The 16,831-nt window shown below is 30.8% G+C and overlaps 1 protein-coding gene across 3 annotated transcripts in view; it reads left to right on the forward strand.

The window, feature by feature from the left end:
• The first annotated feature begins 999 nt into the window (after positions 1 to 999).
• LOC139505520 (uncharacterized) overlaps positions 1,000 to 16,831 on the forward strand; it is a 44,448-nt gene continuing 28,616 nt past the window's right edge. The window contains exons 1-2 of one of the 3 annotated variants that reach the window (XM_071295069.1): positions 1,000 to 1,141; positions 13,653 to 13,823. The gene's annotated coding sequence lies outside the window, so the exon portion shown is untranslated. Of the gene's footprint in view, positions 1,248 to 13,652; positions 13,824 to 16,831 lie in introns of all 3 variants that reach the window. The other 2 variants (XM_071295077.1, XM_071295074.1) reach the window with 2 other exon arrangements.

Genomic DNA, 16,831 nt, shown 5'->3' on the forward strand with positions numbered 1-16,831 from the left:
ATTTCTTAGTATTAGTTTAAGTTTAACTGAAATGAGATGCATGAACTCTAATTTTTGTCACATCATTGATTTTAATCAGGCTATAAAAATGCATTAACTATTTATAAAATGATAGCTTACAGGGGGTCATGTTACACTTTATTTTCATATCTTGTATTGAATTTGTTTTAATTGATGACTTTTTCACATGTTTTCAATCTTTTTTTTTTTGTTAGTGTCTGTTATGTTATAGATGCACTTTAAAAGATATTCCATTTCAGGTACACTCATATTCAATGTTTACTATGCATGTCACAATGGATAATGATGTAGTCCCTATCTTCATTTTCTTCATTTTTCATAATATTCAGTTAATAGGCTTTTATAGACATTTAAACAGATAAATCAACATATATTTGGTTTAGACTAACCCAGCAATTTATAAGAAAAATACTAGAAAAAAAAATATTTGTAAAGATTTTGCATTTTGTGAAATTTCTCGATTGAGGACAAGTAAAAGTTTGACACATTGTATAATCTTTCATCAGATTTTACTGTAACTTCTAACTTGAGGCAAACATTTTCCCCTACCGAATTTCTTCTTTCTTTTTGTTTGTTTTTTATTGTTGGATTATTGACTCATTGGTGAACATTTTGTATTTCCCACATATTCTTATTTTAATCATGATGAAACTTTATTTAAACTGTTTTAACAATAATTATTATTTATGTGTCTTTATTTCAGATTTACTGGGTACAGGTAATATTAACCTAGGCCTTTGACTTACACCTTATTGTAAAAATAATTTGTTAATAAGTGTATTCTTTAGTTTAATAAATCCCAGTCAATCAATTAATCAAGAAATTATTGAATATATCAATTTCATAAAAAAATCAATTTCATTTCTTTCTGTAAATACAAACCGATTTAAACATTTAAGTACATGTATTATATCAGTAGACGATAAGATATAGATAGGAGATATCATTTATATTATAGGGTGCATGGGTGATAAATTCAGTCAATTATGACGGGTAACAATACCCTGTTTGGATTACAACCTTTTTAGTATTGTGTCTAAATAAATATTACAGTGAGATGATCATGCAGTAAAGGGATTGGTGATAATACCTCGAGGATAATACCTGTCCTAATTAACAGGTGAGTGGAATAAAAGTTATTTGCCAGGGGGGTAAATCTTATACTTTGCTGTCCCCCCCTTTCCACAAGTAAAGGGATTGAGGAGAATACCTGTCCTAATTAACAGGTAAGTGGAATAGTAGTTATTTATCAACAGTTAATCTTATACTTTGTTGTCCCCCCTTTAACAAGGAAAGTAATATTGGAATGAGGAATTAATTGATTTTTTTTTATTAAGGTCATATTTATTTATAAACATAACCACACTAAGAAAATAAAATTGAGAATGGAAATAGGGAATGTGTCAAAGAGACAACAAACCAACCATAAAGCAGACAACAGCCGAAGGCCACCAATGGATTTTCAACACAGCAACATAACTCCACACCCAGAGGTGTGCTTAAAGAGAGTAAATCATGCATGGCTAAGGGTTAGGTAGCTATATTTAATTCAAATTAATTAATATAAAAAAAACTTTTGCCGTGCATGTAGTTGTGCTAGGTGTGAACTCAACAAAGTTTCTCTATTTGTCATGCCTGCCTTATTTTATAGTAGAATAAGACATAATAGTCCTATCTTCTGGCACCGCTGTCATTAGTGTCATAAATATTTACATTCAGTCTGTGGTTAAAGTTTTTGATTACACAACAATACCTTTGTCAAACCTTCATGGAATTCTTCGAAACTTGAACTGAAGCCTTTTGTTATTAAGTTAACCACAATATCCATAACTAGATTTAAACTAATTGGGTTTTTTTTCCAAATTTACTGATAAATAATGTCAAAAGATAAAGGTATTTAGAGTTCAATAATTTGGTCAAATATATACATGTTATAGCTGACTTTGCGGTATGGGCTTTGCTCATTGTTGAAGGCCATATGGTGACCTATAGTTGTTAATTTCTTTGTCATTTGGTTTCTTGTGGAAAGTTGTTGCATTGGGAATCATGTCACATCTTTCTTTTTTATATGTATGTAATTTTATGAAACTTGGACAGAAGCTTTTTTTTAGATCAATAGAAAGTATCTTTAGCAAGTTTTGAAAAACATGGACTTTATTTTTCCATTTACAAAATTTAAGATACAAGTTTCTGTTTTTTAGACATCAATATTATTGTTAAACCTTCTTGAAAATAATATTGACATGATCTTTATGATCAATAGACTGAGTATCCACGCCAAAATTTAAAATATACTTTTTTTTATGCCCCAGTTTGCTTTCCATGTCTATAGCTAGTACAAATGTATTTAAACTTACAAAATACAAATTACATTGATCATGTTGATCAACTTCTCTTTTCTAACATTGCAAGGTTACCCAATTGATTTATATGAGGTTTTAATTTAATAATTTACCTTTACATCAAATATTTCAGTTCAATGGGTCTCACTGATAACAAATAATTTCTTATAACTATTTTTTCCTCACTATTATGTAATAGAGTTATTGAGATGTCATACACTATTCCCTTTTAATTCTGAGTTTAATTAGGTGCATGATTCAAACTTTCAGAAATAGTTGAAAGGAAATTTCTTCCATTGTTGATTCATTATGACGTCTGAGTTTTATAATGTTATTTCATGTACTGTTTTTTGTCTGTTTGTCCATTTTCATTTTTTAGGCAGGGTGTTGTCAGTTTATTTTGGACTTGTTAATTTGAATGTCCCATTGGTAATCTTTTTGCCTGTTTATAACTCTCTGTCAAATGCATGATAAAAAAAAAGAATTAAAGACATAATATACTTATCAACTATATTTGGTGTATGGAATGATTGTACTATGTATATATCTGTTTGGCAATTATCATATGACCACATTTTCATGGTTCAGGGTGTCACTTTAAGTTTTCCTGGTTTAGTTTGTTTCTTCAATGCTGTATCCAAAAGATCAACTTTATTTGAAGCATGCAATGATTGTATGTGGTACATGTCTGTCTGGCAGGGGTCATCTGACCTTGGCCTCATTTTAATGGTTCATTGATTAATAGTTTTCATGGCCAAGTTTGTTTCTTCGATGTGCAATAGGTTATATGCAGTTATATTTAAGGCATATTTGGTGTATGGAATGATTGTAAGGTGTACATGTATTTCCAGTTTAGTTTATCTGCACTTAACCTAGAGACTTGCAAAGGGGAAACCAAAACTTTTAGTCAGGAAAAATTCATCTGGTAACCTCCCCTACTAAATATTAAATAGTCACCCCTGTAAGATAACATTGAAGTTCTGTTTTTATCCTGTTTATTTTATTTTTACATTACTGTGGAATCAACAGTGGTTTGTTGATTTATCATTTTTTTTGTTGGTACTAACTTTTATGAATTTAGAAATAAGCTCATTTTTATAGATATTTTGTTTTGCCAAAAGGTGTACTAATATAAACAGTGTTAACTATTCCTTTCCCAAATATTTAGATATATCAGTTTTACACAGGAAACTCAAACGTCAAAAGGGAAGATGTTTCGATCATTTCATATTGTTAATTTTCCTTTTTTGGGTGGTGATGTTCACATGGCACCATCTTGTGTTGTTTAGGCATTTACTATGCCTGTGTCTGAATTGGCATTTTTAATTTGTGGTTCAACTCTACCCATAAAATGCATGAAAAGTGGTACCCCTGCCATGGCGGTCGAGTTACATCAAACTTTCTGGTCAGGCCGGGTATTAAGAAATCACAGAAAATTCAAGAACAAAATAATCCAATAATCTGTAGTATTGTTGTCAAGAAATACACAAGTAAATTCACTAATCTATTTATTAAAAACTCCATTCCGGACACTATTTACATAACATACAGTTTACAAAAATGTATAATTGAAATATTCATTAGCAAATTACTTTCACACGGTATAAAATCGGCAACAGTGTCTAATACTGTACACACACAAAAACCCACGCATAGCGTCCAATCCTATGCGGACAAAACCACGCAACAGTGTCCAATACTGTGCGGACAAAAAGAATATAAGAAATAATAATAATTCCAAAGCTATCAGTAATCTGCTAAGATATATCTAAAAATGTTATGAGCCTAGAATAACAAAAATCCTTTTTAAATAACTTTTCACATTGTATTGTTCTTAAATGTCTTGCCTTCAATCCTCTCTCTCAACACTAAAAACAGAGGGCTCTTATATATACCAATGATCTCCAAATATTCTCCAACTGACCTAAATATTCTCCAAATATTCTCCAAATATTCTCCAATTCTTTGTTTACAAAAATAAAACATATAAATCAAATAAAAGTATTTACTACGTGACCTTGGAGAACATGCTATGTTAATCTCTTATAGCAGGATAGCCATTTGACTTAATGACTTTAACAGACGATAACCAAAACTTTCATATGACAAAATTAATTACAGTGGACATAAAATTACACTTGTACATTCCTTCCCCTCTAAATGATGACTGACCTCAGTCATCGAACTCTTACTTCTATATTAAAACTTAATGAATAAAACAGATTAAATGTTCAAATAAAATCCAGCATAAACACGGCATTATAAATTGTCTGCACTTGTAAATCTTTTGTTTTAATATTTTGAATGTTCATTGACTTCACTAACGGTACAAGCTGCCAAGGCAGAGAAGTCTATTTCCTCTGGATTCAATCTGTTTGAATATTGGATACGGCTTCTACTTAATGTTTCTTTTACACCATTGAAATAAGAAAAGTCTCTTTGTGTTAATCGATGATAATAGTTATAATTGTTTCTTCTGTAACAACATGAGAAGAACTATTCATATCACCAAATGTCAAAGTATCTGATATCGAAATAATGTCATCACCAGTTTTGTCTTCTTTGTCTTCAGATTTGTTGGCACTGTCCTTAACAAGTTGGAAGTTATTTGAGATATCACAAAATGTTTTGTCCAAATTATCTAAATGTTCCTCTTCATCTATTAACATTTCATTGTCCGAAACATCACTATGTAAAATTAGCGAAAAATGTTGTATAAGGCTTCTGGTAGTGGTTCCTCATCAGAAAGCTCATCCATTTCCTCAAATGTACCAATGTTTGTATCCTTGAATAGTTTAACTGGTTTTGAAGTTAGATTCAACACTTTAAACACAATATCTTTGTCACGAACCAAACTTTTGCCAAAACGTTTGCCGGTAAAACACTCTATTTTGAAGTTGATTGACAATTGGTTCAACAATTCCAATCGTTCCATTTACATATTCCTTTATTCATCGAATTAAATTCATCCTGAACAAAACACTTGATTCGACACTATTTTGATCACCACTTCCTATGAACTCTACATACATATTATTCCAGTTAACAACTTCATCTTTCATATCAATCACTATTCGAATTTATTCCATAATATCAGTTTCAATGATAGCAGCATGACGCAAATCCATGACTACATATATATATTGTGCACATACACTAAACACTAATTTCACATTCAATAATTCCAGTAATATTAAGAGGCTGTCCAGTTGCCGAAACAATGAATTCTTGCTCAAAGCTCTGTGGGTCGCTCATCATAACAAATCGTCAGAAACTAGGATGAAGTCCTGGGAAAAAGTGTTCCATAGCTAACCTGTCATACCCGTCAAGTGATACGCCACCATATGCCCGTCTTGCCAGTTTGAAGATTGCATTTCCATAGTCTTCAACACTTTCACCAGAAATTTGCTTCCTCTGAAATAACTCACTATAGTACATACGTGCAAGTTCTTTTGGGCAAAATCTTTGCTTTAACTTTTGCACAGCTGTATCAAAATCATTTTGAATTTCACTATCCAAATCCTCGAAATAGTCAGCAGCTCTGCCCCTCAGGTATGCAGGCAACATTTCTCCCTTTCTGCCATCACCCCAACGATTGGCTCGGCTGATCCTATCAAATATTTTAATCCAGCTTTCAAAATCTTCCCCAACGTCTCCAAAAAATTTCGACGGTGTTACTTGTGATTTCACTTCAGGCAAATCTCTGCGCTCATGAGGTGTAGATGAAATTGGTGTCCGCACTACAGACACAGATGGAGCAGGTGAAAGACTTCTATTTCTGGTTTTCCTTGTACGGCCCATAATTACGTATTTAAATAATCATCCAATAATAAAAAATGTAATGACGAAACACTCACAGTTCAGAAATATTTATAAACGTACATCCAAAAGTTATATATGTTGAATATTGAAATCCACTAGTTGTTCTTGTTGTATCCCACTTCTGACACCAAAAATGCCATGGCGGTCGAGTTACATCAAACTTTCTGGTCAGGCCGGGTATTAAGAAATCACAGAAAATTCAAGAACAAAATAATCCAATAATCTGTAGTATTGTTGTCAAGAAATACACAAGTAAATTCACTAATCTATTTATTAAAAACTCCATTCCGGACACTATTTACATAACATACAGTTTACAAAAATGTATAATTGAAATATTCATTAGCAAATTACTTTCACACGGTATAAAATCGGCAACAGTGTCTAATACTGTACACACACAAAAACCCACGCATAGCGTCCAATCCTATGCGGACAAAACCACGCAACAGTGTCCAATACTGTGCGGACAAAAAGAATATAAGAAATAATAATAATTCCAAAGCTATCAGTAATCTGCTAAGATATATCTAAAAATGTTATGAGCCTAGAATAACAAAAATCCTTTTTAAATAACTTTTCACATTGTATTGTTCTTAAATGTCTTGCCTTCAATCCTCTCTCTCAACACTAAAAACAGAGGGCTCTTATATATACCAATGATCTCCAAATATTCTCCAACTGACCTAAATATTCTCCAAATATTCTCCAAATATTCTCCAATTCTTTGTTTACAAAAATAAAACATATAAATCAAATAAAAGTATTTACTACGTGACCTTGGAGAACATGCTATGTTAATCTCTTATAGCAGGATAGCCATTTGACTTAATGACTTTAACAGACGATAACCAAAACTTTCATATGACAAAATTAATTACAGTGGACATAAAATTACACTTGTACACCCCTAAATAATAATTAATTCACGATTGTGGACTTTTTTTCAACAGTATACTAAACTTAGTAAGAATGAGTCTTTGATGAATACCTCCTTGTATGTAAATCTCTGTATATAACTGTTACACTTTTAATGAACCCCTGAAAAGTTGTTAACTGGTGGGTAAAAGTCATAGTATGGAGAAAGCTGGGAAATGTTTACGCCATTATAAGTACCACTAATAATCATTATTTTATTATCAGCCGTCAGTAAAGTTATTAACTGGTGGGTACAGCATGGATTAAGTAATAAAATAGTATGGAGGAAGCTGGGGAATGTTTTCACAATTATCATCAAAGAATAAGTGGTCTTTAAACAATGTTATCAAACATATGATTCACAACATTTGTAGGATTAAACAGACTAGTTATCATTATCTCATTATCAGCCATCAAAAAAGTTATTTTAAAAGTCACATAAAAGTTAGATCTCTTGATAACACAATAGTAAACAAGAAGTAAATATGCTTTTTTTTAAAGTGTTTGGGGAAAGTTTTCGGTGGACAGTCAGTTTATGGGTAATAATTCAGACTTTTAGGAAAATAAATACATTTGCACATTAATGGTAGAGATGTAATAAACCTTTGTACTTTGAGGTTGAGAATGTTAGGAAATATTTGTTTAAACAATAAGTAAATAATACAATCACAGATAATAGACCACTGATTGTTAGACATGCAATTTATACCTAGGAGAAAGTGGAACACTGGATGTTAGAGCAAATATATATTTAAAGGAGAAAGCAGACAATTGGAAGTTAGGCAAGTTAGTTAGGAAGAAGGGAAAGGGCTTATTACAACCTAAAAAAATATGATTCTTGCTGATGTTATTTTTAAAAATATTTTATTAGCTCTTAAAAAAGTGTTATCTTAGAATCAGAAGTTAATTGCTAACATAACTGTGGATTCATTTATTTTCATGGATATAAATTTTCGTGGATCATTTAGTGGATATTTGATTTTGTGGTTAACAAAGCCTAGTATAAATTTGTAATTGTAGAACATATAAATTTGTGGTTCACCTGTACCCATGAAACCCATGAAAATTGGTACCCAACTATAATAATGAGTCCACAGTATACCATATTGATATGTCAATTAACGGGTTATAATTTCTTTTGTAAACCTGTGAGATCACATAAGTGCAATTGTACACAGCAAAATATAAATATAGTTTTATCTCATACTTTGATAAATATTTAACAGACCAATATCTAAACTTACAGACTAAAATTCTATTCTGGCTCAGGTTTGAACAAAATCCTCTGTTTTAAATTCCATTCATGATAAATCTTGATTTAATGTTTTCCTAAAATCAATGTTTGATTGTTAAATGTAATATGTTACGTCATGATGAACTTATACACAAAGAAGAGAGGTGGTGGGGTACATCAGATTGTGAATTCAATCCTTCTATAAAGAAAAGTTTCATATTAATAAGACAATTTTAGTAGAGGTTCTTTATAGAGGTTTCAATACTGTGTTCTTTATTTTTTTTTTACTCCTTTTTTCTCTTTTCTTAAACTGTTTTGCCAAATCTCTTTATACTTATATTTAAAAGGTATAAGTTTGACAATTTGCATTTAATGTATATGGGAAAATACACAAAAAGTATAATTTAACAATTTTATATTGTGGATTATTTAGTCATTTCGTGGGTTACATATTTTGTGGATTTCAGGAGTTCAGATGAATGTTCAAAGAACTACAAATTTTCCAATAACAAAATAAAGGTGACCCTTTTTTACATTTAGATCAGATTATATCAAGTCCAGCTATAAAGATTCTTTAAAAACCCTCTTGTTCATTTTAAATATTGCAATGTAAAAGAATAATTGTTTAAAGCAAACTTTTCTCAGTTAAGCATAATATTTTAATATATTAACCTATTTTTTTCTAGTAAACAAATTAAGTTTTTCTAATTCCCTGTATTATTTCCGGTAACTGATGTAATTTAAGATTTTGTTTTGTAATTACAGAGATTGTAGAATATTAAGGTTTTTCTAAATTGCTCGGTCAGTCAAGAAAAATTGGTCCCAACAGTTTTATTTATGTCCGGAGTATAAAAAAGATAATTGCTAATGGAAGTTCTGTAAACAACAATCAATCATTGATATTTTCATCAATAAACTGTATTTAATTAAAACTAGGTCGATAAAAGTAGTACACATTTGTTTACAAGGCTTATATTGGATATTATAATATATATATATAAATTGTATATAGTATATTTTATAAACTAACTGGAAAGTCATGCAAATTTTAAACATCTATATTAAGGTATTTTAAGAAAAGAAAAAAACTCAATATCACTTAATGGTTTATTAAACTGTGAAATTCTATATCAGGACTGATTACCAAGAAAAAGGATTGGTTAAAAACTAGATTTTAAATTCCACGATATATCGTCCAGGTGGAAGGTAGGACCTTATGCTCTACATTATTTCAAATTTTTATCTTGTTTTTTTTTAATCTAGAAAATAAATAAAAAAAATTATGTTCCTTTTACATGACATTGGAAATAAAAAAAGGAAGTGTATTTTGTTGTTGAATTCACAGGCACTTGTCTCAGAATTTTTTCTATATACATGTACCTTGATATAGATTAAGGTTTATATATAAAAAATAATCTAAGACAAGTGCCTACAGGTGGTTTCATTGCAAAATTATAAAGTGATGATTTTTTTTAATCAAATGGCTATCACACTATAGTATAATACCATTTAAAAAATAACATGGAAATCAACATAACCCCGCCACATTATGTATGTATGTGCCTGTCCTAAGTCAGGAGCCTGTAAATCAGTGGTTGTTGTTTGTTTTTCGTTCATTTTCCTTTTTATATAAATAAGTTCTTGTTTGAATTGTTTTACATTGTCATTTCGGGGCCTTTTATAGCTGACTTTGCGTTATGGGCTTTGCTCATTGTTGAAGGCTTTGGTGACCTATAGTTGTTAATTTCTGTGTCATTTTGGTCTCTTGTGGACGGTTGTCTCATTGGCAATCATACCACATCTTTTTAATATATGCTTATAAATATTTGGCAACATTATATAATCTTATTAAGTCCTATAATGTAATGAATTTGCAGCAATAATTTAGTATGTACAATTGTGTAGATGTAAAGGAGTTGAATATTAAACAGATTTAATATTGAAACTAACTTTTTTATAAAAAAAGATTAAGATTTAAACAATTCAGAAAACAAGGACAAAACATAGTATGCGCTCTGCATGTGATCATGACTAAGTTATTTTTGGTTGTTAAAGTGCATATATTATATGTGAAGATGATATAATATCATAATCTGCACCACAGAATACACTGATATTTTAAAAAGTGTAAAGACTAATGGATGATATGACCTAAATTATATGGTTCAATGACTAAGGTTAGGTTTTTTAGTTGTATGGTTTGAATTATAAAAAAGAAGATGTGGTATGATTGCCTATGAGACAACTGTCTACAAGAGACCAAAATGACACAGACATTAACAACTATAGGTCACCGCACGGCCTTCAACATTGAGCAAAGCCCATGCCGCATAGTCAGCTATAAAAGGTCCCAATATGACAATGTAAAAAAATTCAAACGAGAAAACTAACGGCCTTATTTATATAAAAGAATGAACGAAAAACAAATATGTCACACATCAACAAACAACAACCACTGTATTACAGGCTCCTGACTTGGGACAGGCACATACATACATAATGTGGCAGGGTTATGTTAATTTTCGTGTTATTTTTTAAATGGTATTATACTATAGTGTGATAGCCATCTGTCTCAGATTTTTTTCAGGGAATGATATAACAATTATCTCCATAGAATAGACCAGTACAGGTTCAAAGGCTGATGGGACCAAAATGTCATGATTCAGTGGCCATAGTTAAGATTTTGTGTTGAATTTCAGTCTTCATTCGTCCAGTTTAGAGCCTCACTCATTCGTCCAGTGTAGAGCCTCACTCATTCCTCCAGTTTAGAGCCTCACTCATTCGTCCAGTTTAGAGCCTCACTCATTCGTCCAGTTTAGAGCCTCACATAATGAAAGTTTTTCTCATTATTTAAATGATAAAATCAAAATTATGCAATAATTTAAAAGTAAAAAAAAACCAACATATTCACACAATAAAAACTCATTCAAAATTCTGTTTCTAAATTTCAATTGGTCTTTGTGTATTATGATATTATGAAAATGCCAGTTTTTAATGATTTATTTCAATTTGGAGAAACTTCAATAGTCTGACAACTGTTAAGCAAATCTATTTTAATAACAATTAAATAAGAAAAAAATATTCTCTTCACAATACATGTATAAACAGGTTTTGAAATAAGAAATTCAGACAATTATATTTGACATGCATTTAAATTAAGTAATTAATAGTTTTGGGTTAAATTTGGTTAACATATTTTCATGACAAAATAATTTATCATCAGCAGAATTTATATATGATATCCATGTCTCTTTGTTTGTGTTTACATCGGTTTACAGACTGAAGGACATTCTTCCTTAAATTTTTTAATCATTTTTCTAGGTCTTGTTTACTAAGAAAGTTTAGTAGACTCATGTTTGCTCATTGTTGAAGGCCATACAGTGACCTATAGTTATTAATTTCTGTGTCCTTTGGTCTCTTGTGGATTGTTGTCTCGTCAATCATACCACATCTTCATTTTTATATCAAAAGTTTTTCTGAAAAAAAATCTTGAAATATATTTTAACTTGATATCTGTCAATGAGTAAAGGAACAATAATTGTAAGTGACCTAGTACTAATTCTAAGTGACCTACTTTTTAAGATATTCCCTATAAGAATCCATACATTAAGTTTGGACATTGTTTGTTACCCTATTAAGAGGGGGAGGACAGGGGGTACCCTTCTCCCTTCTCCCACCCCTCTTCTCCTTTCTCCTACCCCGTTCTCCTTTCTCCCATTAGAATAAAACATCTCCTTTTGAGATATTTTTTCTTGAAATATTAGAAAAAATTTTAAAAGGAGAGATATTTTATTTTTTCTCCTTTCTCCAACTTTTTCTCCTTTCTCCCAGCCTTCCTCTCCTTTCTCCTGCCCCCTTTCTCCTTTCTCCTACCCCCTTTCTCCCTGTCTCCCTTACCCCTGTCCTCCCCCTCTATTATAATAGATTGAATATTAATCTAATAAAGTGTGAAGTACTGGTCAGAGTGTCTGTTAAATTCCATGCACCAAGTTATGTTATTATAGGTTACTCATTTTCTGATGGGTAAAAACAGTATAATAAAAATACCACACTCCCAGACAAATTCAAAAGGGGGGAGGGGGGACAAAATCTGAGGAAATACAACGGAACAAGTAAAATATAACTGCCATATTCCTGACATGGTACAGGCCTAGCTTTTCCAAAGAAAATGGTGGGTTAAACCTGGATTTATAGCTAGCAACTAAACTCTTGTATACATGACAATGTTTATAGTAATTTTTAATATATTTATTGTCCTATTTTGTTTGCAAAAAGTACAAGATACATAATAATAGTAAAGAAAAAAACATTATATAGTAAATGAAATATAATGATATAATGGCCTCTTATGATAGCTATAGTAATGTTTAAAGAATTTGATTAATCTCAAGGTGATAATAATCTAAATTAACACGGTATTGGTGTAGATAGATGATAGGAAGATGTGGTGTGAAATGAGACAACTGTCCATCAAAATAACAATTTTTAAAAGTAAACCATTATAGGTCAAGGTACAGCCTTCAACACGGAGCCTTGACTCACACTCAACAACAAACTATAAAGGGCCTAAAAAATTACTAGTGTAAAACCATTCAAACGGGTAAACCAATGGTTTAATCTATATAAAAAACAAGAAACATGTATAAATTACATAAACAAACGACAAAGTACTGTACATCAGATTCCTGACTTAGGACAGGTGCAAACATTTGCAGCGTGATTAAATGTTTTAATGATACCAAACCTTCTCCCTTTTTCTGAGACAATAGTAAAACATCACAACATAGAAAAACACACAAAGAAATATCTATTGGCAGGCTTAACTCAATCAAAAAACGTAAATTAACAGTCTTTATTTCTCTTATACATATAAGCATACACTCAGCTTATTACATATTTTAATGCATCCATTGTAATGCCAGGAGTCAATTATTATTATACTGACCTATATTTCTGTCCTTTTAATTGAAATTATTTTTTTTCTACCCTAATAATTTTTAATAATTATATAATTATATGATGAGAACAAGGCATTCTGTGTATATTCTATTGATGAAGAATTTCAAAAGGTATTAAGAATCATATGGAATAATTTAACAATTGTAGGTCCTGAGTCTCGTTCATAAATAAAAATAGTCAAATAAATAAAAATATGAGAATACAAAAAAGTAAATAAATATATAACAGTCAGATATTACAGAGTCAAATATCAGCCAAATTAATTGACCAAATAAATGTATATATGTTTTAACTTTACAAAGAGAATGACTAGGACCAGACAGATTGATAAATGTTTTACTTTTATTTTTCCCTAGGTTCTACAGTGGACATATACAGACTTGAATAAGTGCTTGTTATGACTGTAGAAGCTCAGGACAATTATGGTTGATTGGATACCAGAGCAAATAAATATATTTCCTTATACATGTAGAACCTGACAAGGGGCACCAGAACAATTGTATTGGATGGGATACCAGAGCAAATAAGTATGTATATCATCTCATATGGAGAAGCTCATCTTGAAATAGAGAAGAAAAGGAATTGTTTGTTAATTTGACGGTTTATGCATGCACTAACAAATCATGCCTTGGATTGCTGTTCTCCATCTCAAAGTCACAAAATTAAAACATAGAATCTTATTTAACTGCAAGTTTAAAAAATTACTGCACACAATTTAAAGATTTTACAATAATAGAAAATAAATTTGAAATACACTACCAGTATAGTAGTTAACTTTCCATAGTGAAAAAACAAATTAGTGGAAGACAAAAATTGCATGTGAGTTAACCATGATGAGTTACAGATCAAGTTTAAGTTTCATTACGCTCTGCTAGTTTTTGCCGAAATTACTGGCTTTGGACTTTTATTAATTGTTGAAAATCACAGTTATACGGACTTTTTTTCTAAATACCTTCAGATATTGGGCTGATTTTTGGTATGTGAGTTAACCATGATGAGTTACAGATCAAGTTTAAGTTTCATTACGCTTCGCTAGTTTTTGCCGAAATTTATAATGGGCTTTGGATTTTGATAAATGTTGAAAATCACAGTTATACAGATTTTTTCTAAAGGCCTTCAGATATTGGGCTGATTTTTGATATGCGAGTTAACCATGATGAGTTACGATCAAGTTTAAGTTCCATTACGCTCCGCTAGTTTTTGCCGAAATTACTGGCTTTGGACTTTTATTAATTGTTGAAAATCACAGTTATATGGACTTTTTTTTCTAAATCCCTTCAGATATTGGGCTGATTTTTTATAAGTGAGTTTACCATGATGAGTTACAGATCAAGTTTAAGGGTCATTACACTCTGCTATTTTTTGCCGAAATTATGGGCTTTGGACTTTGATAAATTGTTGAAAATCACAGTTATACAGACTTTTTTTCTAAATACCTTCAGATATTGGGCTGATTTTTTGTATGTGAGTTAACCATGATGAGTTACAGATTAAGTTGAAGTTTCATTATGCTCCGCTAGTTTTTGCCGAAATTACTGCCTTTGGACTTTTATTAATTGTTGAAAATCACAGTTATACAGACTTTTTTTGCTAAATGCCTTCAGATATTGGGCTGATTTTTGGTATGTGAGTTAACATGATGAGTTACAGATTAGGTTTAAGTTTCATTACGCCCCGCTAATTTTTGCCGAAATTTGTAATGGGCTTTGGATTTTGATAAATTGTTGAAAATCACAGTTATACAGACTTTTTTTCTAAATGCCTTCAGATATTGGGCTGACTTTTGATATGTGAGTTAACCATAATGAGTTACAGATTAAGTTTAAGTTTCATTACGCTTCGCTAGTTCTTGCCGAAATAACTGGCTTTGGACTTTTATTAATTGTTGAAAATCACAGTTATATGGACCTTTTTTGCTAAATGCCTTCAGATATTGGGCTGATTTTCTATAAGTGAGTTTACCATGATGAGTTACAGATCAAGTTTAAGTGTCTCCGCTAATTTTTGCCAAAATTATGGGCTTTGGACTTTGATAAATTGTTGAAAATCACAGTTATACAGACTTTTTTTCTAAATACCTTCAGATATTGGGCTGATTTTTGGTATGTGAGTTAACCATGATGAGTTACAGATCAATTTTAAGTTTCGTTATGCTCCGCTAATTTTTGCTGAAATTATGGGCTTATTATAAATTGTTGAAAATCACAGTTATACAGACTTTTTTCTATACGCCTCCAGATTTTGAGCTGATTTTTGATATGTGAGACTAACATCATGTTTTTGTCCACATGTCCACATGTGTTATTCAAATTGCAGATTTTTCAACTTTTTGGGACGGGGGCATTTGTGTGGCTTTGACACATCTAGTTTACAAAGAGTTGTGTCCCTTGGAAATATTAAATTTATGAAAAATGGCTTCATTAGTGCTCTCACAGGTACAGTTCTTGAGAGATTTTGATAAAACTTAATCTATAAATTTATATCAGCAGTATCAGCAATATGTTGAACTAGTTCTATAATGGTAACCGATCAACATTTTTGAGTTATGCCCCTTGGAAATATTAAAAATGGCCTCATAAGTGCTCTCTCTGGTACAATTCTTGCCAGATTTATTCTTGTTTTTTTAGATAGTTATGCTTTTTGAAAAAATAAAATATATGCCTTGTTGGGGACATCAGAACTCTGTTCTTTTGTGTAAATTTAAACTGCAGCCTTTAGTAGTATTTATCCCTGTCAATAGAATAAACAAACTGATACTTGTTATCAAGATTTTATGACTTAATCTGGATGAAAATCTTATCTAAGGGTATCATCAGAATTATGTCTTACAACCTGACTCCCACTCCTGATCAAAATAAAGTAAAATAATCTTAAACATGTATTTAATATGATCCTAGGATAGATAGTACAGATAAAGAATATTATGAGAATGAATTACAAAGTTTTTTGGTAGACATCAGTGAAACAGAAACCCAATTTCTTAGAAGAATATTCATTAAGCTGCCCACTATTGAGTAAGCTTATCTTACATTAATTCTTGTTGAATTTATGAATGAAATGCAATTTCGACGGGTCTTTACTGAGTTTAGTCATAAACTGTGATTCGTAACAGTACAAAAACAAGTCTGCTATTAAAGGGGCATAATTAAGCTTGTCTGCCATTAATTCTTAATTTTCTTTTTTGTTTAATATATTATTGCATTTTATTTGTGTATAAAATTCAAACAGAATAGAAATAGATTTATTATTCTTGAGCGAGATGAAGTTGATTTATCTGTCAACCTTGGTTTTTTTTGTGTGTTGTCATTGTTGCTTGTAATTGTATCCATGTCATTACTAACCAACATTTATCCAAGCATCAAATTTATTGTGATTTTCTAGTGCACAGGTACTCGTATTTCAGAACGATTTCAGTTTCTATACTATACTATTTTTAGGGAAATATATAAGTATCTATCTCCTCACATTCTACAAATATTTTCCTCATTTTTTAGGCCTGTCTTTAGAATATGTAAAAGAGAAAATGAAACCTCAT

Source organism: Mytilus edulis, chromosome 1, assembly GCF_963676685.1.
Source record: "Mytilus edulis chromosome 1, xbMytEdul2.2, whole genome shotgun sequence".
Classification (NCBI taxonomy): Eukaryota; Metazoa; Mollusca; class Bivalvia; order Mytilida; family Mytilidae; genus Mytilus; species Mytilus edulis.